We start from the raw sequence: 13,338 nt of genomic DNA on the forward strand, positions 1-13,338 counted from the left end.
CGCAGTTTCCGGTCAACAGTTCCACTCCGACGATTGACATGAGGCTTCCGAATCGTCGTCAATGTTTCCTTATACCGTTTGATAACGCGCCATACGGTATTTCTGGGCAATTTCAGCTGTTTAGCTAGCCTAGATGTAGACCACAATGGATTTTCCAAATAACTGTGCACAATTTTTTCCCTTCTTTCGGCTTCCATGTTGATTGTTTACAAAGTACAGTCGATTTGCGGAACGTCAAAAATCATACGTGTAGCTGACAAAATTCCCGGCACGTGGGCCCCAAGAACTTACAAATCCGTCCACCAGGATCGACACAATAAGAGCAAAAGTTTGTTCCAATTCTAAATGAAGCAAGCTTTATGTAGAAATTCTCTATACCGACTTCAGCAAAGCTTGCCACAGAATTGACATTCTATTACTATTCAAATTTGAAAAATATGGCATTGAACAAAAACTTTTGGAATGGCTTGAATCGTATCTCACAAAACGTAAACAAATTGTACGCTATCAAAACACATATTCCAAATCAATAAATGTCACTTCAGGTGTTCACATTTAGGCCTTCTTCTTTTTATCTTGTACGTAAACGTCATTTGCTTCTTATTCGAACATCTGAAAGTACTTATATATGCAGACGACATGAAGCTCTTTATGGAAATAAAAAATGCTGTAGATGCTGAAATATTCCAATATGAAATTAACGTATTCAACATTTAGTGCAATAAAAGCTTACTCCAACTAAACGTTAAGAAATGTAGTTCAGTAACGTTTAGTAGAAAAATCATGTCTCCTTCTATTAACATATATTTAGGAAACCAACCTGTAGAAAAACTTAAAATTATTAGAGACCTAGGCGTAATTTTAGACTCAAAACTTACTTTCGTGGAGCATTATAATACAATTGTCAATAAAGCAAATAGTATGTTAGGCTTCATTAAACGTTTCAATGAAATTATTATATACAACTTACGTTAGGCCAATTTTGGAATACTGCAGCATAGTATGGAACCCATGTACACCTAGAACGCATCGAATCTGTCCAAAAACAATTTCTACTGTATGCGCTTCGTAGACTAAACTGGACTACATTTCCTCTTCCATCATATAAAGCGCGTTGCATGCTCATAAACTTACAAACGCCGCAAAGCTACAATGCTTTATTTTATCAACGAGTACAATCTGAATCATTGCTTTCACAACTAAAATTTTATGCTCCTACCCAAGTAACAATTTTTGTTACGCTAGCTTGTTTGTGACTAGTTTGCAACCAGATATTTGAGTGATTGTTACTAACATCTAACCACTTGCATGACTCAAAAAGCGCAGTTTCAACTAGTTGTTAAGCCGGCTGAAAATGAGTTGTCGTTACGTTGTAATGCCTTACTGAAATAACTTATTTTTTCATAACTTGAAAATAACTTGTTTGCAAGTAAACTAGTTGAAACTTAGTCACTACCGACATTATAAACATTGAATGAATCCAGAATACTTTTCTATCATCAATAAAAAGGCAGTAGAGTACTTTAAATCACAAACTTGATACAAGGTACAAATTTCACAACGATTTCAAAACTGTCGAGCGGAATTCAATTTTACTTAACTGTTTTTCATGCGCCTCCAATCAAAATCTGTTTATAAAGATATAAAAAATAAACAACAAAATAACCCTATGTTCAGAATGCTCAAAATTATTCCAAGTAGCGTGATTCCTCATCATTTTCAATTCATATATCATGAGAATTATAATATTATCACATTCGATATTCAATCCCTATATTATTTTCTTCGTGTTTATGACAGTGCATAGAACAAAAATGACTATTTTGCCTTTCACTATTTTCGGCAAAAAGTAGTTTTGAAAAAAGTAATATCCTGGTTTTATTTACGTTTCATACACTTTTTGAGACTCCATATTGTGTTCGCCATATTCAAGCCAACAAAGGTTGTTTTGTTTGCATTTTCGTTATCATAACGTTGGTAAAACTTACCGATAACTATCTGAATCAATGAAAAAATTATATGTTATAATCTTATAATATCTAAGTTATTGCTATATCAATTCACAGTAACGATTCACATATACGTTAACGTATTTATAATGGTTTTGCAACGGAAAATAAACATTTTTTCAACTAGTAGCTAAAAACATATCTGTGATTAAAGATATGTTAGAATCAAGTAACGATAACTTACAAATGATAGTTAGTTTAATGTTTACGTTATAAAGAAACACTGCTGTCACCTTGTTTTAACCAGTATAACATAAAAAAACATGTTCGTGCTCTTGTTGCAACACAGTTGGGTTAAGTGGTATCAAAACTAGTTATGGGTTGCTACTATTGAAGTCAAATAAACTTACTTTCAACTAATGGCTAGAAGCATTGTTGTGACTAAAGATATGTTTGGATTAAGTAACGATAGCTTATAAATTATATTTAATTCAATATGACACAAAGATGTTATGATTGTAAACCTAAATAACTATTTCGTAGCTAGTTATGTTATGATGAAACATTGCTGTCACCATGTTTTAACCAGTATAACATAAAAAACATATTCGTGCTCTTGTTGCAACATAGTTTGGACTTTGTCGTATCAGAACTAGTTGCGGATTGCTACTTGGGTAGTCGCCATCTCAGAAGTCATTAAATATTCTCGGAAAAAATATATAAAACAAATTATGCCAAAAATAATACAATTAATCAAATGATGCGCTTTTATAACGAAAACTGAAAAAAAATCGATCTAACTATGTCCAGGAAACAAAAAAAAAAGAAAAATTGAAACCAAATCGTAGAAATAATGTGTAGCACATAAGAAACCATTGTAACTTTTTTTGTCTTTAGTCTACATTTGTTTGACGAATAAATAAATAAATTTCAGTTCTATTATCGATTCTCCAATGGTTGTAATTTCATCAGAAGGTAAAATGATTGATTCCATGATCTTTTAACCCTGACAAGGCTACCGGATTTATTTCCGTGTACACATACACTAACAGATATGGTCCATCTCGACGAGCTGAGTCAAATAGAATATGCTATAAGTGAAAATTGAGAGTGGTGACAACAATAGCGGACCTTACACGATCATTAAAAGTATCATTACTAAAAAATAATATCATTTTAATGAACGTGTATGGTGCAGTAATGACGAATTTTCTATGCAAATTTGAAATATCCTTACTTAGTCATCATTAAAAATGACAAAAATAATTCTCGTGGAAGGGCCGCTAATGTTACTAGTTCATGTTCTAGATTTTAATCATCCAAACCAAACACCCATGTCACAGCATACATTTTTCCACCGATGCAAGAGAACGAGAGACACCAAACCCTATCAACTTGGTCGCTTTGTGCACAGGGTGTTCCAATCGTTTCGCTGCTCGCAAAAGCATCCGCACTTGAAACTGTTCCGCTCCGCTGTGAATGCCATCGCTGGCAACCGTTTGCGTGATGCGTTGAATCCTGTGACGGTTGAGAGGATGAACATCCCTGCACGGATGGCCCATGGCAGTGGCACAGACTCAGATATCTCACCCGACCCGACAAAGCTGTTATCCAAGAGGGAGCAAAGCACGCAGTGCGCTCCGGCCGTCCGTCTCAGTTTCATCTGACAGTCCGAAAAGCGAACAAAGCGGCTGCTGATCTCTCCGGATAGCGCGTGTTCTCTGTGTCTCCTGTTCCCCAGTGTACGGAATGGCGCAGATGTTACCCTGCGGTCGTTTCTAATTAGGTTTGCTAGTTCGACAGGAAAAATCGTGCGGAAAAATGCGAACAAAAAAAAACTGGACAAAGCAAACTAATGTATGCGTTTTGTGAGTGCGCGCGCGAGAGGTTAACTTTAAAGGGCACATTTTAGTGTCGAAGAAACACTCAAAGGTTCTTTTGAATGAAATGTTCAAAATTTTCTCCTTTTAGCGAAGGATAGTGTAAATGAAACAGAAGTACAGCTTTTCTCCCGAGGGACGGATTGTTTTTGCGTTGAGAGTGCCGATTTGGGCTATAAAACTGATCTGGAGTGAAAATATATTCCACGATTCTGATTGTCTTGTTCGTTTCTACGGCGGTGAGTGGATTTAGGAAAAGTCTTATTATTAGAAGTACCTTAAAGTTGGCGTTCGGTAGTATCAAAAAATTGTGTCGCTAAAGTTAGCGTTTGTGTTATTTCGGAATGGGATTAAACCGTACTATACTTTCTTGAAAATTTCCTTGTGCTGAGCTATGAAAAATGACACACAACGTAGGGGAGAAAGAAGTAATACCTGCAGTAGTACCGAAAATATGGGATCCGTATCTCCTTCTCTACTGGAAATAAGAAACACGCTCTTTTGGACCATAATGGAGACTTTGGAGAAGAGCAAGAGAAGCCTTTTCTGAAAGACGGTGAGAAGGTTGGACAAGGATTTGGTTTTCAGCGCACTTTCATTCCTTTAACCTTTTCTTGGAGTGACATAGAACTAAGATTGAGTTTTTCATAAATAAAATCTTATAACTGCATAGATAAAGTCTTATCAATATAGATTGCAGCAAGTTTTTGAGAAAAAAAAAGTGCTCATAAGTGTGACGAAATGGCAGCAGAGAGCAACATAGTTCAGACCACGCGTTTACCCGAAAAATGTGAGAGGATTGATTTCTGTAAATAGAAAAAAAAAATAATCGGTTAGTTAGGGTTGGTGAACCGAAGGCCGGAAATTGGATTTAGTTGAATCAATTCCAAGAACGAAAGTTTGAAACAGTGCATTCAAGAGTATCTCGTAGCTGTCTCCGGACTCGATTGGTTTGGCTCTACTCCTGGCAGCCGGGTTGCTGTCGGATCGCACTCTTTCGAGAGCATTATCGTAAGTAGCAACAACAATCAGTTATAAGTTTTGAATGCTGTATAAATGTATCGAATCAGGGTTGCCGACAATACGCTTGCTTGGTATGAGCTTACCTAACAAAAGAATTTCTAATGGGTCGATGAATGTGCATGGTTGTTAAAGAGTCTAGTGATAAGCGGTCATGTACTCGACAGGCAGAACTGAAACAGACCTTTTCCGATCGAACACAGTAGGCACACTAAGTGAAGTATTTTCTACGGATTGTTTTCTGAGATATGCTCCCCACATTTCCTATGTAGCTCTTAATGGAAGAGCGGCCCCACTAGTTCTGCGATGTTGTTTGTTGTATGCTGCGGAACAAAGCGGTCACCTGGATTGGAAAAGTTTTGTTAGTTCTATGATTTTTGCAGGCATATATGTGTATGATTACTTGGACATGTTTATTGATAGTCGTTTGTTGAAAATTATTCATTTAATAATGATTTAAATATGACGACTTTCGCGCTAAATCATATTCATATTTAACAGAATTTTCTCAGATTTGGAATAAACTTTTTGGACGTGTAGACTTTGTCCTGAAATGTTATATTGCATACTTTATATTCCCAAATTTGATGTAGACTGTCTTTTAAAAAGGGCTAAACTTGTTTAACAATTTTTTTTTCAAACATTTGAGACGCAAAATGACAAAGCCTACAAAAAAGGTTATACTAGTGATTTTTACAAATCTTCCGTATCAAATTGACCTAAAGTTTAAACACAATTTAAAAAAAAACAACATTTTTTATTTGCGGGGACGGGTATAGTCGATGTCTTTCACGCAACCCTCCTGGGTTCGATTCCCAACCCCGCACATAGGGTCAGAAAGTTTTTCTGGCCCGAAGAGGCGAATGACCTTAAGGTTAAAACCTCTATAATCGAAAAAAAAAACATTTTTTATTTTGATAAAAAAAAATTTACAGTGTATTTTTATTTTAAACTAAACTGAAAGTCATTATCATCCAAGAATTCAATTAATCTCAACACTTTTTTGTAGGATTTATCATTTTCGAAAATAACTCTTTGAAAAAAAATTTGTTAAAAATATTTAGCCCTCTTCAAAAGACAGTCTGGAATTTTGGAAAAAACACAGTATGCAAAGTGACTTTTTTGGACAGCAAATCGAGTTGGCACGAGATTCGTCATATTTATAGAGAAGAGTTTTCATAACATAATTATTTTTTAAGTTTCGGCAGGGGTTTGAACCCCCAAAACTACCCCTTGTATACGCGCCTGGCTTTTTGACTTTCTCACATAGAAAGGCTATGCAATCACTGTGAAAACTGACTTTTGAACCGAGGCTCGGAGGGCCGAGTGTCATATATCATTCGACTCAGTTCGTAGAGTATACATAATGTCTATCTCTGTGTGTGTATGTGTGAGAGAGAGAGCAAAATATTTACTCACTTTTCTCCGAGATGGCTGAACCGATATTCACAAAGTTAGACTCAAATAAAAGGGACTATTGTTCTATGGAAATTTTTAAAATTTGGTGCGGTTCAGAACTCAGGTTGTGGCTGAAATGATTTTAACAAACTTGGAAGTACCGAAAACAGTGGTCAAAATCTTCAAAATGGAACTAACTCACTTTTCTTCGTGACCGCTCAATCGATTTTCTCGTAGAACGTAGAATCGAATGAAAGGGCTTACGTTCCTTCATTTTATTGCCAAATATTGATCTGGATCTGACTTCCGGTTCCGGAATTACAGGGTGATGAGTGTTCAAGCTGTCGTATAGTGCAACGGTGCAAAAAGGAAACAAGCTTTCTAACTTGGGCACGAAACTTCCAATTTGTAGTTTAAATCAGTTGCTGGTCATACGAACCGACTTTGGATATACCTGGTCCCTTGAAATTGTGGCCAAAAACTCCAAAACAGAACAGTCTCACTTTTCTCCGCAACAACTCAATCGATTTTCACAAATTAAAAACCCAAATAAAAGGTAATCCTGAACTACAGGTTGAAATGTGTTTAAAATTTCAATTCGTCACTTAGACCGATGCTGCAAAAAACTGAAAAGAATTTTTTAAATTTGACACGAAAATATTTCGAGCTAAGTGATGGATCCATGTTTCATACATTGTCATATATCGACGCAGAAAATTTGATTTATAAATTATTAACACGGGCAAGCACTGCTCTGTATTATCAACACGTTGTTGTTTTTGATCGACTTTGAGTAAACGCGGCATCCACTTTGAAAAGAATTATTTCAAGGTCACATGTTCATGTATAATTGTAATTATACCGCACACTGAAATTTTTACAGCCTCAGTTATCTCATGTAATTTCAATTTACGATTAAGTATAACAAATTTGAGAACTTTTTGAATGTTTTTTGAAGTAACCACCTTAATTTGATGACCGGAACGTTCAGCATCATTGATGCCTGTTCGACCTCTTTTAAATTCAGTAAACCAATAAAAATGCATCTTTTCGGCAGTGTCCGGATAACACCTTTGAATCCACTGCGGAGCTTGTGCAGTATATTTTTTCATCAAGAAGCAATGATAAATTGATACACGAAATTGTTTTGAATCCATTGTTTTGAGAATGACAAAGGAAGCTTCACTTGAATGGCTGTCACTTTTTTCTGACTAAACCAAATGATATGAAATTTCACACATAGTATTTTGAAAGTTGGTAATTCATAAACAGCATATGAATTTGACAAAGAAAGTGTCATCTGTGTGTCAGTCGTCACATGACTTATTGAGTGATGTGCTAATTCAACAACTACTTATTACCGTTTTCAGTGTTTATGAAATTTGCGAGTGCATATTTAAATCAAACATTATGCAGATACCGATTTTTCAACAATGGCTGGGATCAAAACTGCTCAAATTTATAGGGCATAATAGTTGATGGCCAAACCAATCGACGTCTCCCATACCGAAAATAGTGGTCAAAATCTCCAAAGTAATGAGTATTTAGAATTTTAAATTAAATTAACCGATGCGGGAAAACGTAAAAATCAACGCAAAATATTTACAATTTTAGGTTCTACAAATTCAAAGCCCAAAGAAACTTTCTTGGCATTATTCAAGTTTTAAAGGAAAGTATTTTGAATAATTCTACTGTAAATGATTAATATGAGCAGTCGAATGTTTCCGGGTGTTGAGGCTTTAGCTAGTTAGCATCACGATCCAAGTAGTAAATTTTACTTGTTAGCTAAGTAATTCCCAGTTTCGTAACAAATATTAAAATTTTTCAAGTTACCATAGATAACAGAGTCGATCAACGCTACGCTACGGAACGGTAACAAAGTTCTTCTGTCTATTATAAAAATATTCCAACTACAACATTTCTCACACGAGTTTCATAAGAGTAGAAGGAAATTTTATTTCCAAGTAGTTCAAATTTAACCAACAGCAAAACAAAAATTTAGCGTGAAGTGAATGTGAATGTTGTACCCAAAATAGTGTCGATCATGATGATATCTGCAGGTATTCGCCACGTTGAATGAGCAAATTATACGCGCAGTTCATATGCGAGCCGGTGTATCTTTTTTTGTGTTATTTTACTGTTCGGAAACTTTGAATAGATTGTGTTCTAAATCAGTGTACCTAACTGATTGTACAATATGTTCATTTGAGCAGCTTCATAGCTTCATATTTTCACTTTAAAAATAATTGCGCCTTTCTAATCGCACAATCGCTACGAAGTCCTATTTAAGAAATAGGGGAGATCGGGGCTGGTTGGCCGAGTGCCTTTCATGAGCAGGTGCAGTGGCGACATCCATAGTGATTTTGGTAAGGTATTTGGTCGGCCATGTACCGATGTAATTTCAATTGCTTTTGTGTTTTCGTTTAGAAAAATAAATTAAAATGGTTAACAAATAGAAATATGAGTTTATAATCATTAAAGGTTTGGAAGTTTGTTGATTAAAAAGGTGATTCTAATATTTTGTGTGGCGGAGAAAAAGGTAGCAGCGAAAGCTGTAAAAAGTTTTCTAATGCTGCCGAAACTAAGTCTAGAATAGTTAAAAAGACTAAAAAGTGAGGATCGGAGTTTTTGTACAACTTTGCTTCCGCCGTTTTTTCCTAAATTAAATGCTTTATTGCGAAAAAGTGCTTACAGATGTATTATTCAAAGTGTTGTCCGTCGCTAGTGACAACTTTCTCCCATCTTTCCGGCATTTTTCGGATCCTGGCTCGAAAAAAGGAGTCCTCTTTTGACGCTATCCATGAAGCAATCCATTTATCTAACTCTTCGAAGGATTGCAAATGTTGATCTGCCAGGCCGTATGCCATCGAACGGAATAGGTGGAAGTCAGAAGAAGCGGCATCTGGGGAATACGGCGGGTGGGGCAAGACTTCCCATTTCAGCGTTTCCACGTACTTTTTGACCACTTTTACAACGTGAGGCCGAGCATTGTCGTGTTGGAGGATGACTTTGTCATGTCGCTCTTGATATTGTGGCCGCTTTTCTTTTAGCCCGCGACTAAGGCGCATCAGTTGCGTTCGGTAGCGATCTCCTGTGATGGTTTCACCCGGTTTTAAGAGCTCGTAGTAAATCACACCGAGCTGATCCCACCAAATACAAATCATAACCTTGGCGCCGTGAATATTCGGTTTTGCCTTCGACGAAGTAGCATGCTCGGACTTTTCCCATGATCTTCTGCGTTCAGGATTATCGTATCGAACCCACTTTTCATCGCCGGTTACGATTCGATGTGAAAACCTCTTACGATTTTGTCTTTGAAGCAGTTGCTCACATACAAATAGACGGCGTTCGATGTCCCTCGGTTTCAACTCGTACGGCACCCAGTTTCCGTCTTTCTAAATCATGCCCAGGGCCTTGAGACGTTTTGAAATGGCTTGCTGACTTACTATCAACGATTCGGCAAGCTCTTCTTGGGTTTGTAACGAATATTCATCAAGCAGTGCTTCTAGTAGTTCTATCTTTGAAGGTTTTTTCTCTTCCACCACCATCGAAATCACCATTTTTAAAACGTTGAAATCACTCCCGACACGTTCTTTACTCAGAGCAGCAGAACCGTATGTTTCTGAGAGCATTCGATGCTTTTCAGCTGCATTTTTTTCGAATTGTAACAGAAATGTAAAACTTCCCGCAAATGGCGAGAATTGGGCACATAAACAGACATTGTCGAGCGTGAATAATACGAAAACAAGAACAACTGTTACTGAAACGGCGATGACAATTCGTTCACTAGTAAACGTTTTCCATTGACGCATTTGATGTGTTTCGCATACTTTATCAAACTCGGCCAACGCACCCCGGCCTGATTTTTTTCTCCGCATTTGAATGTCAATAACTTTTTCCCTGATTTTTATTTAGTAATGAAATCGTTTATCAAAAAGTCTAACCAGAATTAGTACAGAAATTCCGGAAGCAAAACTCGACCAATCAGCCCCGGTCTCCCCTACAATAGAAGAAAAATGTTTGCTAATTGGAAAAAAAACAATCTTTTCAGGACTACCCGGCGAAGGACCTATCAAGGTTGAAACCGGGTGTAAGTAAACGCTAATACAAATATCTTTTTTCAATCCCTCTGGTGATGTAATGATGCCTCTCTCATATTATTTATATTTTCAAAAACATCACTAGAAGATTCTGTCAAAACTATTTCTTTCAAACTTGAAAAAAATCAAAAACTTTGTTCGGGTGTAAACTATTGTTTCAATTTGTGAACAGTGATGTCAAATTAATATAGATTTAAATGTGGCAACCTTGCGCGCTACACAAAATTGAACAAAGCACGCTGTGTGCTGGGCGCTGGTGTTATCTTCTTGCGCACCAGCACGTACCGATTTTGCATCATTTTGTATGACAGTTTGAAAGTTTTGATACTCATTGCCCTATATTTTCGGAACCGGAAGTCGGATCTGGATGAAATGGGGCAGTATTGTTTAGAACAATGAAAGCTTCCATTTGAATAATGATTTGTGAAAATCGGTTTAACCGTTGCTGAGAAATCGAAGTGAGTTCAATTGTTGGAGCTTTTCTTTACTATTACCGGTGCGTTCGGAAGCGGAAACCGGGGACTAGTAATCCCAAAGTAATTTAAATATCCACTAACAAACAAGGTCTGCCAACTAGATGAATTATAAACATTTGCACCTCGTTTCACTATTACTTTAGAAAAAATCGTACTGTAATACCGGAACCAAAAGTCGGATCTTGATCAACTTTTCGGGAACTTTTTAAAGAATTTTAAGAGCTTTTATTTGCATCTTAGTTTGTAAAAATCGTCTAGGAAATTTCCGAGAAAATTGAGTGCGCATTTTCTTATAGACTTGCACATATTGCCTTGTAATTTCTGAACTGGAAGTCGGATAAAGAACAAATTTAATATCGAGCTATGAGACCATAACACCTTTCGTTTGAATATAAGTTTGTGAAAATCGATCACGCCATCTCTGAGAAAAGTGTAATTCCGGAACCGGAAGTCGGATCGGGATGAAATTCAATAGCGATCTATGGGACCACAGGACCTTTCATTTGAATCTGAGTTTGTAAGAATCGGTGCAGTCATCTTTGAGAAAATGGAGTAACATTATTCGTAACATATACACATACATACATAATACACACATACACACAGCCATTTTGTGATCTCAAGAAACTGGGTCTAATGGGACATGACACTCGGCCCTCCGGGCCTACGTTCAAAGGTCGGTTTTCACAGTGATTTCCTTTCTATATGAGAAAGGTTAAAAATCTTTTTAGAAATCGTATTAAGGTTTTCTGCTATAATGTGCGAGACGTTTTGTAACACAGTTTGCTTGATATACTTCTGCATATTGTCTGAAACTAATCGGATTGACACAAGACATTTCATTTAGCTTTTGGGCTATGAGATATGGACTTTTGAAAGTTTACTCACAAAAATATTTTAGCGTTGTTCTTTCACATCACGGTGATTATTCAGTCTCAAATAAACCTCAAGAAACGGGTTAAATAGTTCGAAATAAATCTCTCATTTCTCTACCTAGTAATGATAGATATAAAGGGAAAGTAAGACTTGCTAAAAATATTTAATTTTAGCGTTTTGAAGTGTGTTTCTATCACATCTCCAGAGTAACTTAATGAAAGAGCAGTTTCCTAGTGTGTACAAAGTTTGCAAAAAAAAACTCCTAGCTCTGAACTATATAATTTGGTAAGCTTTGCTTTTGTTATTTCAACTATCTTACTTTTTCTATCTGATCCTAAATGGATATTGATAAGAAAAAAGCCTGCGTTAAAAACTGCAAAAATATACCACAACAAAAATTTGCACAAAGAACATTAACGTACCGATGGCATCACTGTCCTCAAACAGAGATCCTGATCTGCTGCTGGTTTGTGTGAGTGAAGTACTAACCAGAGCATACAGTTTGGATTCAATCGAGAGAGCAGCAGCTCCATGCTCCCCGCCGTCTGCATGTATCTGTCGCAATGGTGGTTTTCCATAGTAGGGTCGATGGGCGCCGCCAAGGACGAAACAAAGCGCCGGGCGGAGATGCTTTGTGACGGTAACGGTGAGTTGAGAGCGAGAGATAGAAATGGAGAGATAGTGAGAGAGAGAGCGGATATCGTCGCACTGATATCACCACGGAGGATAAGCGTGGCGTTTTCCGTGCGTTGCTAGGTGCGTGTGTTTGTGAGACGAAGTTTTCCCTCTGGGTACAGTCGGGACTTGCACAGTTCGACCGAGCGGGTGGAAGGATAATTTTTCAATTTCGTTCTGTGTCAGGTTGATCTCTGCATTTGATTTTCTGCAATCTTTTGAAGTCGTCCGGAAAAAAAATAATAATAATAACTTGCCGCCAGAAGGATTCTAGCTGCGAAGCTGCAGAAAAAAAAGTTATGATTAACGTGATCATGGATGCATATCAGTAAACTTTGTTACCGTAAACTAGAGAGTATCCAAGAATTATCGCTTTGTTCGTTCCTCGCAGCTAAAATGAAGTCGTAATTCACATGGTTACTGTCGTAAGTGGAATGAAACACGACGGTCGCATTCCGACTGTTCGTGTATTTGATGGCCGACCCGAGTGAACTATCTGCTATCTGTCACTAGGATTTCACTGCTGCCTGCTGATGCTGCTACGACTGGCGCTGTGAGTTTATTATAAGCAGAAAAATTACGAGCCAGATTGTTATAGCAGCCTTTCCCAGGAGTAGGAGGGCGAACAGCAGCTAATGGAGTAACCCGCCTGAGTGGTTCGGAAGCGATGGTATGCCAGGAGACGAAATAAAAATGTTCAATTTCATGCATCTATATTCCGGAAAATTTAATTGAAAAAGTTTTCATGCTGCGATTACTTTTTTTTTCGGTGTGTCATTGAATAGCATATGGAGGCACTATCGTTGTTACTATCGTATGCGATAGGAGACAGGGACGGGAAGCAATCTGACTTGTCAAATGCCTAGGGAACGACGAGCCTTTCATTTTTCGAACGTATTGCTGTAAGTCAAACGACTTTAGTTGTATTCAGGATTTTGCTTTACGTTTCGTTTTCGACTCGTCA

At 37.2% G+C, this 13,338-nt stretch overlaps 1 protein-coding gene across 6 annotated transcripts in view; it reads left to right on the plus strand.

Annotated features, from left to right (window-relative positions):
• Positions 1-3,622: 3,622 nt before the first annotated feature.
• Positions 3,623-13,338, plus strand: part of LOC131436133 (cyclic nucleotide-gated channel rod photoreceptor subunit alpha) — a 437,495-nt gene continuing 427,779 nt past the window's right edge. For all 6 annotated transcript variants that reach the window (XM_058604643.1, XM_058604647.1, XM_058604645.1 and 3 more), the window contains exon 1: positions 3,623-4,840. The gene's annotated coding sequence lies outside the window, so the exon portion shown is untranslated. The remainder of the gene's footprint in view (positions 4,841-13,338) is intronic.

The sequence above is a fragment of the Malaya genurostris genome, chromosome 3 (genome assembly GCF_030247185.1).
Source record: "Malaya genurostris strain Urasoe2022 chromosome 3, Malgen_1.1, whole genome shotgun sequence".
Lineage (NCBI taxonomy): Eukaryota > Metazoa > Arthropoda > Insecta > Diptera > Culicidae > Malaya > Malaya genurostris.